General features: G+C 42.1%; 1 long non-coding RNA gene across 1 annotated transcript; it reads left to right on the plus strand.

Annotated features, from left to right (window-relative positions):
- The first annotated feature begins 743 nt into the window (after positions 1 to 743).
- LOC116666593 lies at positions 744 to 9,704 on the plus strand. The gene is made up of 3 exons (XR_004323535.1): positions 744 to 860; positions 7,733 to 7,811; positions 9,057 to 9,704. It is a non-coding gene; the product is annotated as an uncharacterized LOC116666593 (long non-coding RNA).
- Positions 9,705 to 12,007: the final 2,303 nt, after the last annotated feature.

The following is a 12,007-nucleotide window of genomic DNA, read 5'->3' on the forward strand; positions in this document are numbered from 1 at the left end:
TGGATGGAGGCTGGGCCCCCGCATCGTGTGGGCTGGACACTTGGGATTCCTCACTGGGAAGCCATCCTGCACCCCAAGGGGCCTCGTTGTCGGACGGCATCTGAACTGGTGGCCCTGGCTTGCTCCTTGGTGGCTGGAAGGTGTGTTACTGTGGCTGCCTCGGCCCAGGATTTTATTTCTGGTGAACCTGATTAGCTAACTCACAGTCTAGGATGACGGCATTGTCAGAAATGGGTCTAGGGTGCGCATTTTGCTGAGATGGAAGGAAGCTGAAATGTGTAAACTGCACTGACTTGGCGATGCCGGCATTTGCCCGCACTTGCCTTGAGCTCCCAGGAGAGCCCTGACCCTGGAGGAGACAGGTGGAGAACCCCCTTTGCCCATCCACACGGGGGCCCATCAAAGACAAGAGGCGGACAGTCATCAGGACAGAGGTGACCGGGTCCACAGCAGCCTGAGCCCCAGCTCCCCACCAGCTCTTCCTCTTCCCAGGCCACGTTCACTCTAAGGCCCTTAAAGACGTTCCCTTTCTCAGGTGGGAAGAAAAGACACCAGGCAAAGAAAGAGGATGCAGCAATGTACTGGAGCAGAGAGTGGTTCCACCCGTGTGTTGTCTCAGTTTCGCCTCCCAGGAAGTGTTCTGGACAGAAGGAACCAGGATCACAGGCAGCAGGTCCGGCCGGAGCACCACATGACACTGGGGACACGGCCACGTGCAAACCCAGAGAAACTCCCAGAGTCCAGCCTCTTGCCTCCAGGCCAGTCCAACTAAAACACAGTTTTGGCTCAGAAGAAAAAGGCATGTTCCCATCCAACTTTGCCACTTGAAATGAAACTAGAAAAACATCCTCAGAACAGAGGTAGGTCTTGATTCACCCTTTCATTTCCTGAGGGAATTAGAGTTTTAATTATTACATTATTTCTGTCCGAAATCTGCTGTCGTGGTGGAATGATACCATTTTTGATCATTTACAGGTTTGATGCTTTATGTAGTGTTCATTTTGCCACAATTATGCGAGGTGACTGGATAAAGAGGAGGTGCTTGTTTGTTGGGAAATGCTATTTGGAACATCTTTTTTCAGAAATAATGTGTTATGAAACATTTTAAAAAGCTGCCAGACATAAGTATAACACATGTTCTTCATTATATGCCTTTAAAATATTTTTATACAAAAATGAAATTTCATTTTCATCAGACATTTTTCTTAATTTTTTTAAACAGTTGACAGCACTGAGAACATGATGGGGAGAAGAAGGGGGAAGAAGCAATTACCTGTTAGTGGTTTGATACCATGAATTTAAATAATAACTCTGCCGTTCACTTCATCCTATGTCTTGAACCTGCCCCGTCTCCTGCTCATTGCTGTTCTGGTTCCCCTCCTAACCCTCCAGAGGGCAAGAAACATATCTGGTGTTTCGTGGTACCCTTTTCCTACATAGGATGAAAAATGTAGGCCCTCCACTCAGAAAAATGCTTATAGGCATACACACACACACACAATTTCAGGAAAGGCATGCCTTCTGCCTCCACTCCACCCCCTCGAATCCCAACCTTAGGCTTCCAAATTAAGTCCTCCTACTCTATAAAAGGGACATTCAGTGCAGAACACCAGTCAATGCCAGGGGCTGCCTTTATCTCTGCATCCCTGCAGTGCCTAGTGCCTTGCCTGGCGTGGAGAAGGTGTTTCATCGTGTTTCATGAGCTACACTAAGAGAAAGATGTGCCATTCCAACTAAAGACGTGTAGGGAGGAAGGCGGAAGTCTCCTGAGCCTTGGGTTGTTAGGTGAGTGCTGGGGTGCAGTGAGGGCTGTCAGGGCAAAGATAGGATGACCAAGTTTAGCACTTGCCTTCTCTTAGAGTTCAGCCTGCCAATTAAAAAGACTGAAAAAGAAGCATTCTTTGGTTAAAGGAAGGAATTCTAAATTTCTGAAGCTGGGCTCTGTTGATCGTAGGAAAAGTTTGGATAGTCTCAGAAACCAAAGGAACTTCTAATGGATGATGTGGGTAAAAGAAATATTTAGAAAACAAACTTATGGTTACCACGGGGGAAAGTGGGTGTGAAGGGGTAAATTGGGAGTCTGAGATTTGCAGATATCAACTACTATATATAAAAGAGATAAACAACACGGCCCTGCTGTACAACACAGAGAACTATGTTCAGTATCTTGTAGTAACTTACAATGAAAAAGAATATGAAAATGAATATATGTATGCAAATGGATACACTTCATACCAGAAATTGGCACAATAAATAAACTGACTAGACTTCAATTAAAAAAGGAAATATTTGAAGGAGTTTTGAGACACAGAGTAAACCACAGCGGTGCCAGCATGATGACCATGACCGTCGACATCAACATCTCTCTGAAGCTTGGCCACCTCAGGGTACCCCAGAGCAAGGGCAGTCTCCCAAAGCAGTGGGCCCAGGACACAGTTGCTGCCTGTGTCATTCCTGTTCCCTCCTCGGCAGTGACACAGGTCACTCATCCCACAGTCCTTCCTGGATCCCAAGGGGCATTTCCAGCGGGGGGATTTCAGTTGAATGACTGCTGGCCTTTCTCCGCAGCCTGTCTTCGCTGGAGCTGGTGTGCTCAGCTCTTGCCAGAAACAAATTCCTGATGTGGAGGACTAAAATAAAACTGCCTGTGAACAGCTAGTTTATCCATTGAGACAGAGACATAGCTTTAGCGGCAAGTGTATTTACAGGGGAAAAATAAACAACAGAATAAATCATCAAATAACACTCTCTCCTTCTTTCTTCCTGACCCAGCTTTCCTTCTCATTTGTGCTCAACCCAGGATCTCACTGTGGGTAGTTTATTTGACCAAAGGAAGCTGTTTGATCAACTTGGAATATGTCAACTGAAAACAAATCTATTTGATCTAGAGAGGAGTGTCAAGAATCCTTTGTCTTTAATCTGAAAAAAAAAAGGGGGTGCTGAGATGATATTTACCATGGGAACAGAGTCATAATTTTGATGTCTTTCATCACTTTTCACTTGGCTTCCATTTAAAACAAGATCAGCCCCTCATCCACACACCAGTTGAGGGTCAAAAATCACCCCAGATTTTTTTTTTTTTTTGCTGCTTCCCAAATACAGCCCTGATATGTCAGTTAAGGAAAAAAGGTGAGAACTTCCTGTAGGTTCTTTCCCTCTTGGAGATTCTAGGGGAGGAATTTGTTTTGTGACTCTGTTGGTAGGGGTGGGTACACGAGATACTGATCTACTAAAGCAGACAATTTTACAGTGGGAGGAAGAGAGATATAAACGCTCCACCTCTGTTTTCTGGATTATTTCATCCTCCGTCATGACACAAATATCTATGATGTTAGAGAGAGAATTCTGGTCTGAGATATTCTACTCTTATCAAAATATGTGCTTGTTACTGTTGAATCACGGATTGATAAAATATGATCTAAATAGTTGTTAGTAATCAGGATTTGGTTTTCCTTTGGCTTAGCTTTTCCCATCTGGTTTCAGTTTTGTGGTTGCCTTTCCAATTTTGAGCAAATGTAATAAAAAAGAAGATTAAGAAAATAAAAACACAATATGATTTGTGAATCTCGTCCAGTTCAACCCTCTAAATAAGTAGATTTTTTTTTTTTTTAGGAAATCGATACTGGGTATGCTATTATGCTAGAGAGTCAGGTATTAAATACCCAAACCAGTATGCAGACAAAATGAACGTATTTCAACTTTGAATGCCATATTCAACAGAGAAAAATGATTATTCTACTCTACCCTGATACTCTGTAACAGTGATAATAGCAGAAGGAAAGAAAGAAAAAAAGAAAGGAGGAAAGAAAGAAAAGAAAGAAAGGGAAGAAAGAAAGAAAAAATGGAAAGAAAGAAAAAAGGAAAGAAAGAAAGAAAAAAAAAAGGAAAGAAAGAAAGGAAAGAAGAAAGAAAGAGAGAAAAAAGAAACTCCGCAGTGAGGGGCAGAGCACAAAAATGCACTGGTTAGAGTGGCCAAGAGATTGGAGCCAAGTTCCTGTGGGTACCATCAATCCCCCTCTAACCCCAGAGGACCCTCATCTTGTCCTCCACCAGATGTCACCTATCACGACACGAAGAAAGCAAATGTTCCCTGTGTCATCCTGGTCACCCCCCCGCTTGGAACTATGAAGTTCGTTAAGCCTATTGGTCATAGCATGAACGTAATAATAGTAATAATGATAGCTCACAAAAGCCGAGTGCCAACTGTTGCATCAAGTACATCACAGGCATTGTCTCTGGTCCTCCCAGCCACCCCCTGTGGTAGGCTGTGTCGTTATTATTACTGCTTTGTTGAGGGAAAATCAGAGCTTGGAGAGGCTAAAAGAATTGTCTTGAGTCTTAGTTACTAAGGGTGTGAAACAGGATTTGAAACCATATTTGCACATCAACCCTTATCCTTTAGCCTAGATCTCTGTGGTGGGAGGTAGACACCAACCAGGAAAAGCAGACTGCCTGGAAGGGCTGGAGCTCCCCCTCCGTGTTCTGATTCCCAGTTTGTGCCGTGCATGCCCCCAGCAGCACACTGGTTATTCCCTCTCCTCGTCTGTCTGCTTGTCTGTCTCTTCTACTAGACCAGAGCTCCTTGACAGTGAATCCAGAACACTGATAATGCGTGATACACGGTAGGTACTTAAAATCTTGTTGGCTGAAATATCCAAGAAGAGATCACATGCTCGGGAGTTGTAATAATAACGGAGCCGGGTCTTTCTCGCCTAGCTAATTCTGCATTCCTTTTCCAGATAGTCAATTATCTTGTTTGTAATCGTATACCAACTTTTAAAATGTAGGCAGGTGCAGTTGAGAATACAATTTGGTGTGTAATTGCCATTATTGTACTTGGCATTTGCAAATTTAATTCTAATTACAGAATTAACTGTTGCATTGTATGGAAAAGAAAAAGAAGCGTTCTAATTTAACGTCTTAATAGGAAGTGTACGCATATTTACTAACTTCATTATAAAGCTGTCATCGAGCAATTGTTGAATATCTATGGCACAAAACACAATTAGCTTTTCTTATGGAAGGTGCAGTCTTATTTTCATAGAGGCTTGTGTTACAACACTGCTTAGTTCTCAGATGCCCTCTGGTGGTGATAAATAGTAAATAATAAAATACGTGAAAATAAAAGGAATTTATTTGGTCGTGGCCCTTTTAAAATCAGTAACCACATCTGCTGTGACTTATTATATAGGTCAAATATAATTTAAAAAGATAGAGTATTTTCTTTGTCTTCCCAGGTTAGGGTAGCATCTTTTAAAAATATCTAACTGTGTTAAAAATTATTAGTAGAAGAACACACACATAATGCATAAGTAGGGTAGAGAATAATGAAATAAATGTGTGTCTATCCAGGATCTGGTTTAAGAAATAGAAAAGAAAATAGAAGAAGATAAATAGAAAAGAAAAACACTCAGTTTTTGTTTGATTTAAAATGCCTTTGTCTTTCCATCATGTCACACATCATGTCGGCTCTCCATATCCGCGGGTCCAGCATTCACGGATTTCAATCTGTGGTTGATTGAATGTGTGGCTAGGGGGCGCCAACCGCACTGTTTTATATAAAGGACTTGAGCCTTCCGTGGGTTTTGGTAACCATGGAGGAAGGGGGTGTGTCTGTGCCCTGGAATCAATCCCTCTCAGACGCCAGGGCATGACTGGATTTCCCAAGAAGCAAGATAAGAAAACTCATCCCCACGTGAATAAAATCAACCTTCAGCCTCACTAACTAACATGTTCTAGCCAGCTGATCAAAGCAGCAGGTTTTAGAGGGAAAAGAAAACGTTCACAATGCCTTGCACATAGTGAGCACTCAATGAATAATGATTTGTTTGTTTTGTACTTAGTAAGCAATCTTCTGCTAATAAGTCTTGATTATTGGAATATTTTAAAAGATAACCTGGGGGAATAAGAATTCTATCATGGAGAAAATTTAATACTCTCTATCTGCGTTTAAATTAAATGATTCCAAATCATTCCCGGAGGAAATTGTTTCATTTACATTCTAAAAACAGAAACAAGATAACCATTTGAAATGTCTACTGATTTAAAACTCATGCAGTAGGTACGATCAGGATCCCTCCTCTCAAGTCGTATCAACTTAGACTATTCGTGAACCCTCAGAAATAGCTTATTATTTTTCAACATCGTGAAAATAGACATGAAACCCTATTATCTTAAATTTGTATAGGGCCAAACTATATATCAGTGGTCAATATCTCAAAAATGAGTTGATGACAATTTCCACTTTGAAAAGGGAAGTAGTTTTGAAATTGTCAGGAACGTACAGATGCAACTCAGCATGCTTTTCCCACAAGATGTCACTGTGGTACCTATGAAATATAGTCGTAGATGTATTTATCTGTCTATGACTTTGTTTCTGAAAAACAATCAGAAAAGATCTATCCATCAGCTCACGATCCTCAAGTCAAGCACCCACAGGAAGCGAATTCACAGATATCCAATATCTGCTACGTATATGAAAGCAACATATTTGTTTGGATGCATATTGAAATCTTAATTACATGCAGCCACAGAGCAGTATGAAACTGATAATATAAAAAATATAAGGCTGCGTTTGAGACTATTCATTCTTTGACAAATGCTCTAAAATTACACGGTGTGTCACTCACACTGTGACACTTCTCCCCAAGTATGTGATAACACCCCTGGCTGCTCACAGATGGAGTTTATCCATTTAATGTGCATGTGTGGCGGTCAAAGGATGAGTACTGAGTGCTTTCTGAGTGATGAACAATGTGCAAATTCACGTCTGTCCTTTGTTTCTGCTTCAAACCAGCTAGAGATGAAGAGCCAAGAAGCCGGCTAGAGCAGAGTGCAAACTCTAACTCAGCCATGTACGTAACCTCTGCCCAGTTAATTAGCCTCCGGAGTCTGCGTTTCTATTTATGCAATGGGTATAGTACTATCTATCTCATTGCGGTTTCTCTGAGAGTAAACTGAGACAATGCATTGAAGGGATTATTTAATAAATAATAGTAGTCATTGTTAATTTCAAGAGGGAAATGTTAATTAAAATCACATTTCATGCTTTGATCACAGGCCTTAGCGTAGGGAAGGCCTGAGTTTTATTCACAGATGTGGAATGTTTATGTAAGAACATTCAAGCAGACTTATAAAAATTTAAACACTTGCAGTAACTGATACTCCGTAATGGCCTCTAATCAAAGTTTTGTTTGCTAAACTCAACTATTTGTTTGAAGAGTGAACAGAGGTCTGGCCTTGCTTTTTGGAACAATTCTTTTCTGCTGGTGACTGTAACTGAAATTTGCCTTCAGTCTGGCAGCTGCACATAGTTAAACGTCATTTGGCCAATTGTTAGGCAAACCGTGGAGCTGCTTCTCATCCTCTTGTGTTAGTTCCCCTGCATAGCACTGTGTTATTCTCCTATTTTTAAGCCTTCAGTAACTCCCCAAGGTTCCAAGGACAAAGTCCAATCTTGGTGGACACAGTCCAATCGTGGCGGACACCTGCAGCTTGCCCCGCCAGTGGAACCAGCCTCAGATGGCATAGCCCGCATATTCTCATCAGCAGCTCATCAGCCACACTTAACAAGTGAGGGATCTGAATGCCAGAGGCTGAAATGACTTGCACAAAGGAATACTGCTCCTAAATGACCGAGCTAAGGCTAGACACCAAGTGTCTCACCAGCACCATCTCTGGTTGGGGAGGACCCCTCATCCCCAAAGAGTGAGGGTTATCTTCTTTCTCCTAGGTGCTGTTAAAGGCCTGGACCGGGCTGGGACATCGGAGAACAGCAATGGTCCTTGCTTTTCCAAAGCAGTCAACTTTTAGTAAGTGATGGGAAGATGCTTCAAGAGCCATAAGAAACACATCTTTTTGTTGGATATCTCTTATTTATTTTATTTTTTCCTCTAAATTTTAAAATTTAACTAAGTAAAATAAATAATACAATATTGCTGATCATTTCTACCAGGCTAGTTGGCCTGTGGGCCACCCTGAGGTCGAGAGTCTTACCCTGGAGGTTGGGACTCTCAAATGCGCCAGGAACAACTGGGGGATTTATAGCAGAAATTTGCGACTCAAAAGTGTGGTCTGCTGATCAGCAGCCTCGCTAACACCTGGGAGCTTGTTTGAAATGCAGACTCACAGGCTCCACCCAGCTCTTTTGAATTAGAATCTGCCTTTTAACCAGGTTCCCAAATGACTGGGGTAGACACTCAAGTTTGAGAAGCACCTTCTTTAGCACTCTATGCAAGAGGCTTGTGGAGGGAATATTCTGTTCAGACTCCGTCCTGATGCTCTGGCTTGGTTGCCCAAGGGAAAAACTTGTGAAATCCTCGGCATAGTTACTGACACTTCTCTGAAACTCCACAAGTGATAATTTCCTTCTCTCTTAGAGTTTTATTGACTCTAGCTTCTCTGACAAGGAATTAGTTTTAAAAAGATGGACAAAAATGTTTGGCTTCTTTCTTCTCCTTTAATTGCAAAAGGAACATTTTTTTTCTTTAGAGGCAATTTGGATGACACATATACAAAAAAGAAAATAAACCTTTGACTCTTACCATCTTGATATTTTGCCTTCCATATATATGTGTGTGTGTGTGTACATATATACATATATATACATATTTATTTAATATTTTGGTTCAAACATATGAAAAGATATATAATAAAGTCTTTTGCCCATTCATATACTATATCTGCTCAGTTCCACTCCTAACCCCGATGGATAACTACTTTTATTAATTTTTTGTGTACCCTTCAAGAGATATTTTTAAGTGGAGTCACATAAACATTCTGTATATACCTTCTCCATTTTTAGCACAAATAATAGCTTTACTATACACAGTTTTGCACCTTATGTATATGCTTTTATATTTTGCACATTGCATTTCACTTTATATTTTGCCATAAGCATTGCCCATGTGTTTTTTTTTTTTTTTACAGAGTTTTCATAAATGTCATTCGAAATGGCCACACAGTAGTTCATTGTGTGTATTTGAAATAATTTGCTTAACCAGTAGAGGTTACTGTTGTGCATTTTGACCCTTCCCCTCTCCCCTCTTCTATTGCAGATACCTTTGTGATGAAATTCTCTGTGCAGAGTTACTGCCACCCAGTGGGGGCGGGCACACCCCACAATGCGGCTGAGAGTCCCCGAGCAGCTGTGTTCTTCCTTTCCTCAGTCTTGTAGTTCAATTCTTTTTCAGTTTTAGGGATTCCTCTGCAACCTACTAATATAGTCTCTTTTCTCTTAATATATAAAGAAGCATTTATAACTTGCAACAAATAAGGCTTAACTAACACATAAAACAATGGGAAAGAGAAAGAAGATGACACTTCCATCTGGCAGAGGGTTAATCCCATATTTGGTAGAAAAGAAACGGGATTACCTAAATGTAAGCAAGTAGCAATGAAAAACAAACAAATAGACCAAAGCCCAAGCTCACCTAACACTGAGGAAATGACAAAGGAACATCCCTGGGAAATCAACACTGTGCGGGGATCAGTTCTTGCTACAGGAAGAAAAAGGCTGGAAAAACAGAAGCATTTCATTTCCTTGAAAAAGTTCCTTAAACTCTGGAGAGCTTACATGGCCGCGGGAACAGAGTTTCCGTGGGGAGGAGCGCATGGTCTGCCTTCGTCTCCGAAGCAACAGGCTTGAAAACTGTCAAACAGAAAAAAAATTTCTTGTAAGAAACTTTTCGAAACAGATGTACTAAGCGGAGCAAACTCAGTGCCCTAGTGTATCGCCAGGCAGATTCTAGAGCAGCAGGCAGCTGGCCATTGCAGCGTAAAGAGATGAGCAAGGATTGGTTTCATTTCGAGTTGTAGAAAAACAGAAAAAACCCATGATTTCGGGCACTTGGGGAATGCACTTTCTTCTAGGCGGGCAGGTGTGTATAGCAGGAACCAGCGAATTCTCTCTCAAGAGAAGGGGTGGAGTTATTACTCCTCAATCTAATCGGATCCAACTCTAAATTCAGCCTCAGAGAGCCAGTCGGCCAGGGGTTAGAGGGCAAATGAAGCCTTAATTATTTGTGATGATTTAAAAGGGAAGGGAGTCTCAGAAAAGACCTAGGGACTGAAGGGGTATGTAAATATGTAGATTTGTTAACTAGCATGCTACAATAGCAGAATTTGCAGGTTGCAATCATAAGGAAACTCTAATTGTGCTCTTTCCTTCTCTCACATGGTCCGTAGGAAATCTACAACTTTGACACGTGGTAAATGGGAGTTCACTTACTTCCAACATGTTTCCTGAGATTGCACTGCTAGAGGTCGATCCAACTGGCATCTCACCCCTGAGATGCCTCAGGCATGAATAGGACACCAATACACCGTGTGTACCACCCTCACAGGAGACATGTCTAGTTCCAGCAGCCATTCTTCACTGGGCTCCAGGGAAAGGAGTACCCCATCCCTCCCAAGGGCAGGGAAGGTCCTCACAAAACTTTGTCTTACCTCCTACTCCAGCTCTCGGTAGGCTGAAGGTGGATGGTTAGCTAAGGGGTAAAAGACCGACCGCTTGGTTTGCAATGTATCTTTTGGTGGTCTTACATCAACACTTTTATATGTGGTGTGATTAAAATGCACTTAACCTTGAGTCATTTTTAATATTTGATAGGCACGTGCATATGTAATTAGTTCATGTTCAAATTCACATCAGGTTTAGAGTTGCTTTGTAAGATACTGAGAAATTTGTGTGATATGTTATTCTAGGAACAACAGCCTAGGAAGGGTCTTGAATTTTCTTGAGTTTTTTTTTTTTTTTATGTCAAAGGGGTGGCATACTCTTGAAGACTTAAATGTTCAGTTTAGAAGTGTATTTTATTTTCCAGAGGGAAAATTCCATGCTATTTTCCAGAGGTGTAAGGAAACAGAACGCCAGAAGTGAGGAAACGATTTAGATAGGGGATTGTGTAAGTACGTATAAGGTGCTGGATGTCTGTGAGATAAATCTGTGCGGCAGGATCAGAGCTTTATGTTGTGGGACGAGAGCGGTGAATAATTGACCCTTGCCATTTTCAGTTTCCACTGGTTTCTCGTGCAAGTAGACAAAATGCACGAATACTAACTGCGCACGTGAAACTGCTCCTTCACAGATGAGGATTTTCTAAAGGGACATATTTAAAGAGCATCCCCCAAATCACTCAATTATTCTGGGTCCCCTAGGCATGTCTCAGCACAGTGCTACGCTATTATCACGTGCAGGCTGACGCAGCTCACTCTGCAATTGCCCTTTTGCGGTTTCAACCCTGGGTGAACCTCGCTTTGAGCAAATTTGTCAGTTGGGGTTGGAATATTATTAATATTTTTAACATTCAATAACTTTTCCGTTTACAAAAGTGTCACTGTAAACTTTTTCTGATTTTAGATCTTCTTCGATGTAGTTTCGAAAATTCAATGAACACAAAATTGGTCCAGATGGTTTTAGTACAGCCTGGAGCTTCCTCAGAGGACACTACGGTATTGAGGTGCCCCCGGTACCTGAGGGGCAGTGGAGGGAACTAGTCATCGAGGAATATGCAGACCTTGTCCCTGCCCCTGAGGGCTGTGGAAGTAAACAGGGGGACGCTGGGGATCCTGTGTGGGCAGGCAGGGGACTGCGTCAAAAACATTTGCTTATCAACATTAATATCCTGTCCCTTGTCCCCACAGACAGGGGGTGCCTGTGGGGGAGGAATGAAGGGTACTGAGGACATGGGTCTTAAGGGGTTGCTCTTCCTCTGGGTGGTGCTGTCTCCCAGGATTACTTACCAGATTTGGCGGCTTGGTGAGGACCGATCAGCATCACGTAAACGAACAGCAAGATGAGACCATCACGTGGAGCCACCGGAGAACAAGCCATGTCTTGTTCCCACGTGAAAAGTGGGAGAAAAAGTTAACGTTCACGGGGGCATCTTGAAGACAGGAACAGTGCCCTCACCCGTGGCCGTTCGATAAGTGTTGTTTAATAAAAGAATGACTGGATCATGTGTGTGCAGCAGACAGCCTGATACGGTGTCAGCCCTGCCTCTGACGC

Source organism: Camelus ferus, chromosome 10, assembly GCF_009834535.1.
Source record: "Camelus ferus isolate YT-003-E chromosome 10, BCGSAC_Cfer_1.0, whole genome shotgun sequence".
NCBI lineage: Eukaryota > Metazoa > Chordata > Mammalia > Artiodactyla > Camelidae > Camelus > Camelus ferus.